The following is a 6,000-nucleotide window of genomic DNA, read 5'->3' as shown; positions in this document are numbered from 1 at the left end:
AGCACCAGGTGGAAGCTGGTTGGAAAGGCTGACTCTATACCCCACATCAGATCTACTGACTCAGAGTCTGAATTTTAATAAGATCTCTAAGTGATTCTTGTATCTCCCTCTCTCTCTGGCCCTCCCCTGGTCGCGTGCGCTCTCTCTCTCAAATAAAGAGAGAGAGAGAGAGAGAGAGAGAAAGAAAGAGAAAAAGAAAGAAAAAAGAAAGAAAGAGAAAGCAAGCAAGCCTCCAGCACCAGGAGAGGGGGCGGCTCATAGAAGCTCCTCAGGTTTAACTGTAACAGATCTGTCTCTTCCATGATCCTTTCTTTGTTGGCCCAAATATTTGTAAGGAGAGACTTTATTTATTTCTGCTTCTTTCCTCTTTCCAACTGTGCTGGGCTGTGGCACTCTCATCCATTCAATAAAAACTTACTGAGCTTCCCTTGAGCACTGAGGAAAGGGTAGTGAATAGGATGACATGAATCAGAATTATCAAGGAGCTTCCAAAATACAGATACTAAATGAGTAATTACGAGTTTGGTGAATGTTAGAAAGCAAAAAATTTTAGAGCTGGAGATGGGAAGTCAGAGGAAAGTAATCTCAGCTTAGATGAGAAGGCATATATGTAGCTGAGATGTGGGTGAACTGGGGGATTATTCCAAGCACAAGGAATACCCGTGAATGGAGCTCTTTGGGCACTTATATGTGTATTTCCAAAGCCTTGCACTGTTCTTGGCATACAATAAGTGCTTAATAAGTGTTTGCAGAATCAATATGTGTTCTGTCATATTTCAGACATCTACTCTCTGGCATGGGAGATAGTGGAAGCTTTATTTTCCTTTTCAAAGGAAATAAGATCCCTTAATGGGGAAAAGAGAAGGAAGAGAGCTGACTGTTGTGCAAATTGCTAAATTGGAACTGTGAGTGGGAACGAAAAATTGATTTACATGAATTTTCCTCCCAGAGGCAACTTGACAATTTATTCTGTTCTGGAGAATTTTCAGTTTTTGGCTTCAAAACCAAGCTGTTCCTTATTCTGAATTTCTTGGCCTGCTGTGAAACTAGCATTTAGTGTCTTTTACAGCATACCCTGATTAGGTCATGGAAATTCACAGCTAGATCAAACCAGTATATGGAAAATTTGAAACTTTCACTGCCCATTTTATTTCATAGTGCTGGAAGAAACATTGACTTTTAAATAGTTTTTTTTCAAAAACAGTATTATCTATTGATCATAATTGCCATCATTTATTGAACACTTACTACATATATATATTACAGAGCAAAATCCTTATATTAACTTTATAAGAGTAAGTTGAACCATATGAAAATTGCCAAATATTAGCAATTCATACGGTTCAACTTAATATTGTTTTCAGACTCTCATTTTAGAAACTTATAAAGAGATTAGAGAATCCCTAATAGCCATAGCCCTCCTCCAAAATTAAGCACTGAATTTTCGCAATAGATAAATCCTGCGAAAGTTACAGCTCCTTAATAACATCCACCCATCTTATTCGCATTAGTACATGTGTCTATCGTGGTTTACACATTGTAGTGAAGTGGTTTACAATCCATTTCCCCTGATAGACTTGAGTTCCTTGAGGGTGGAGGGTTGTTTTTTTTTTTTTTCCTGTCTTGCTCATTTTTGTATCATGCATAGAGTGTTTGAAAAGTATTCGTTAACTTGAAACTTTAATAACATTTCTGTCAAAACTAGACTAATCCTATTGATTTTTTACTGGAAAATGCTCAGTAATCACTCCGCTGGGGCTTTTGCATTTTAGAATCAGTCTGAGGAGGAGTACTGCATTTGGCATTCTTGAACTCCTAGGAGTTTATCTATGTACAATTATGCAGAAATTGTCTCCACCCCACCCCAGAGAAAAGTCCAAAGGTACTCTCTCACCTCCCTCACCTCCTTTAGGTATTTCCTTAAATGGCATCTTTTCTGCCCTTCCCTGAGCACCCTATTTAATAAAAAGTCATCCCTCAAACACTTTCTCTGCTTATTCCCCCCGCCCCATAGCACCTATCAGCATGTAATAGTTTACATTTTGCTTATTTCTTTTGCGTATTTTCTTTCCCAACTCACTAGAATGTAAGCTCATAGGTGATTTTTCACACAGGCGCTGAATTAATAGGCAGAGTGTTCTCATTTTTTAACAAAATGTATGGGTATTTGGGAGTGTGGGCCGCAATTTTCTCTTTAGCTTCTAAGTGACATGGTGACCTGGCCTGGTGTGGATCTTGCTTGCCCGGATATTGAAGAACTCACGTCCCCAGTGGTCCCTAACCCATTGTCTGAATAATTAATTTCAGGGTGCGCCACACGTGCCTCAGAGTTATTCCTCCCCAACCCCCTCCTCGCTGCTCCCCAGGGGTGAGCCAGCAAAGGCCTGGGGACCCATATGTTACCACCTTAGTTCCCCCTTTTCCAAGACACATGGGGTTTTCCTGCTTCGAGCCTGGGGGATGGGGTTGGATGGAAAAGTCGAGATTCCGACCCAAGCCCGAGGTAAAGGAAGGGGAAAAGGGCGTGTCTATAAATTTTAGGCCTCAGGCCTGCAGCCCGCCCCGCAGGCGGCCGGGGAACTGAGTGTTGGTGTCAGCGCGGGGCGCCCACTGGGAAGCTCCTGTGAGCACCCAAGGCTGGGACTGGGTTGCTTGAGGTCCCGCCCCTTCACCTAGCGGCCCCCTCCCCTCTTTGGGAAGCCTGGGGGCGGGGTTTGTTTACTCCTTGCACGCACCGCCGACCTGGCCAATCCGTAGGGACCGGCGCCATACGTCACACATCCGGGAGCCAATCGGCACCCACCGTGCTGCTCCGCCGCCAAAGCTTGCGCGGGGGAAGCGGGGCAGTGGCAGGGTTGGGTGAGGGCGGACGAAGCAGCCTGTGATCTAGGCTGCAGCAACCACTGCTGCTCGGCACGCGGCCGCGCTCTGACCCTTCCTTTTTGGGCAGGCTCGCAGGCGCAAGCACGGTCGGCGTCCCACGGCCTCGAACTCCAGGGCCTCCCCTGGGCAGGCCGCGGATCGCCCACCCCTGCCCCGAGTGTGTATCCGCCGGGACCCAGCCGCCGCCTAACGCGGGCGGCACAGGAGCGGCGGCGCCGAAGCCGCGCCCCAGGCTCGGAAGAACAACCCTGAGAGGCCGCCTCGTCCTCTGCAGCCGAGCGGCGGTAAGGTCCAGGGCGAGGGCGCGGGGCCGCGTGCCGAGGGCCTCTGGACCCGGCCCGGCGTGTTCCTGGGCAGGTTTCCCTCCCTTCGCCTCGGGGCCCCCTCGTTACCGCGAGTTCCATCTGTTTATTCTCACGCGTTCTCCCAGGCCTGGCCGAGTAACCCCTGAGTGTCTGGGGGGAGTCGGAAACCGGCGAGCCCCCCTCCCCCGCCCCATACACACACAGCAGATTGGGAGGAGGCAACGTCCCCGTGTCATGCCTCGTGGAAGAGAGGAAGGGCTGCTTTCTACTTTCTCGGTCTCTGCAGGTCTTCAGGGCAGAACGATGGCTTTTAAGTCTGGTTTTCTGACTTTTCAGCCTTTCATGAGTCACACGCCTCCATCTGTTTCTACCAGGTGTATTTCAGAGTTCTAAAGCTTTGAACTTGAAAGAACCTCCTATCCCGCAGAAGGGAACTTTTCTTTAAAGTAGAGGATCGCTTTTGGGGCCCAGACTCCTTTGAGAAATTCCAGAGAGCCAAATCCTCTCCACAGAAAAGTATAAAGGTTTTGTAGGATCTCTCAGAGAGACGGTTCAGCTAAGTGGATGAGCGCTCAGTCACTGGTACCAGCTTGTGTTATCTTGCATTGTGTGGTCTCAGCTTCTTCATCTGTAAAATAGTAGTCACTGCCTATTACGGGTGTTTTGAGGAGTAAATGGACTAATCTGTGGAATGCATTTAGAACGGCGCACCACATATTAAGTGCCCTGCATGAGTTAGGCATTTTTATAATGGCCCTCCATGAATGCCCGTTCAGAAAAGTGCCCCGCGTTGTTTCTCTTTTTCTGTTGAAACAGTTAACAGGCTCATCCCTTTCCATATTTACTGCTGAAGCTCCCTTTGAGCCTTTGATACGTTTCTCTTCCTCATTCAGTCTCCTAGGGCTAAGGCTCCCTGTCCCACTTATTTGCTCTCTTTTTAGTAAGTTAGTTAGCTCATTCTCTTCCTTCCCCTTTCTCCCCTAAATCTTAGTTTTGTGTCTTTTCATTTGACTTCTATAGCCTAATTTTTTCTGGGCCACTCTCCTTTTCTCTTAATGGTCTGAAATTATCTTCACCTAATAAATATAGTTACAGTTATTCATCTGTCCTCTGTACAGTGTAATCATGACCCAGTCTGTGTTCAAAGTTAAATGTAAAAGGAACTTAGTTGATCTGACATCCCATGTTGCTTTTCCATTTCCTTGGTTAGCCTATAATTTAGCTAAAGCTTTATCACTGTCCTGTTACTGTAATAAATCTTTAATAGTAGTGTCCATTCTCAAGTAGCACCAGGAGAAAAACATCAAATGCCTAGACCCACCCTATGTACTGGCTCTGGATGCTTTTGTTATTTCTTGGAACATCTTGTGCCTGGAACTAGAGTCTAGTCTACTGGCAGACATGGTGTCTGTAGCACTGTTTTGGCGGTAGAGTTGCAGCAATGTGGCACCTGTATTTAATAAAGGCCAAACACTTATTAAACTTACTTTTGGGTTCTCGTTATTTCTAGTTGTTTAAGAGGGAAAACAGAATTTTCAAGTGTGTAATGCTTCATATTACCATTCTGTGATCATGTAACTTTCTCCCAACTCTTTTAAATATGTAGTCCAACTGGCACCTTCAAGTTTTTCCCTGGCAGCCAAAAATCTTAACTGAGTTATGTGCTCTCAATACAGCTTGAAATTGGATGTACAGATGTTTATCCTTAATGTGAGAAGCATTTGTGGATGAAAATTATACACTAAAAGATACCCTAAAGGATTCAAAGATTGTTTTTTATAATTAGGAATTGAAATGTGAATGCACATTTTCTTTTTTTTTTTTTTCCCTTAAACATGATAGGAAGACTGGCTTTGTTTTCTGGCTGTTGATAATTTATGTTTTGTAAAAAATGGATGACTTATTTATATTTACATTGCAAAACAGTATATTTAAAGCCCTTTTTAGATATTTGAAAGTTTTTGGAACACAGTGAGGAAACAAACTAAGCAAAAATCAAATTCATGGCAAAGGTAGTAAATTAGAACCTAAATATTCTGACTTCTAGTTTATTGTTTCTTTGTCTGTGAATCTTAACAGTTAACCCAGAACAAAGGATAGAAAGGGAGAGTTTAAAATGAAAATTTAAAAGCAGAGGGGGGAAATTGCTAATTTGGGCCTTAAATATTATATAGAGAGTAGTACATTAGCATATATTTTTTTTAATCTTTAAACTTAGGTATTTTTTTAAAAGGTTAAATTATAAGCCATATATGTATGAATTTACTCACAGTCAAGTTTATATTGTCACTTGGCAAATTTGATTTCACTTTTTTTCTGACCTTGTCATCATAGTTTAAACTCTTATTGCAATGTGCATTATGATGGATCTCAGAAGAAACTAGAAAGCATAGAGTTGAGAGTTTTTTAGATAATAGAGTTGTAAGTTGTAATGAATTTTAAAGATTATTAAATATACTTGCCTTTTCTTGAATCCTTTCCATTTTGATCTGGGATATATTACTCTAGGGGTGGGGATTTAAAAGTAGATTTGTGAACTTTTGTAATTTTATGCAAAATTATATGTACTTGTGTATTTTTCTGGAGAGAAGATTCATAGTTATCTAGTTTCTGAGGCAAAAGTATTTGGACAACTCCAGTTTTTATATGATTTCCTTTGCTGAATCAGAAATTACATTCTCACTGGTTCTAGTTCTCTCTTCCATTAGTGGGTTTTCAAATATTTGAAGATACTTATTATAGTCCCATTAATTCTTTTCTTCTCTAGACAAAATATTCTGTCCTTAACCTCTTCTAATCATTTTGTTGGTTT

At 42.7% G+C, this 6,000-nt stretch overlaps 1 protein-coding gene across 4 annotated transcripts in view; it reads left to right on the top strand.

The window, feature by feature from the left end:
• Window positions 1-2,834: 2,834 nt before the first annotated feature.
• TFDP2 (transcription factor Dp-2) overlaps window positions 2,835-6,000 on the top strand; it is a 174,862-nt gene continuing 171,696 nt past the window's right edge. For 2 of the 4 annotated variants that reach the window (XM_047874567.1, XM_047874565.1), the window contains exon 1: window positions 2,836-3,167. The gene's annotated coding sequence lies outside the window, so the exon portion shown is untranslated. Of the gene's footprint in view, window positions 3,168-6,000 lie in introns of all 4 variants that reach the window. The other 2 variants (XM_047874566.1, XM_047874573.1) reach the window with 2 other exon arrangements.

This window comes from Prionailurus viverrinus, chromosome C2, assembly GCF_022837055.1.
Source record: "Prionailurus viverrinus isolate Anna chromosome C2, UM_Priviv_1.0, whole genome shotgun sequence".
NCBI classification, from domain to species: domain Eukaryota; kingdom Metazoa; phylum Chordata; class Mammalia; order Carnivora; family Felidae; genus Prionailurus; species Prionailurus viverrinus.
The sequence above is the reverse complement of the archived record's forward strand: the minus strand, read 5'-3'. Positions and strand labels throughout refer to the sequence as shown.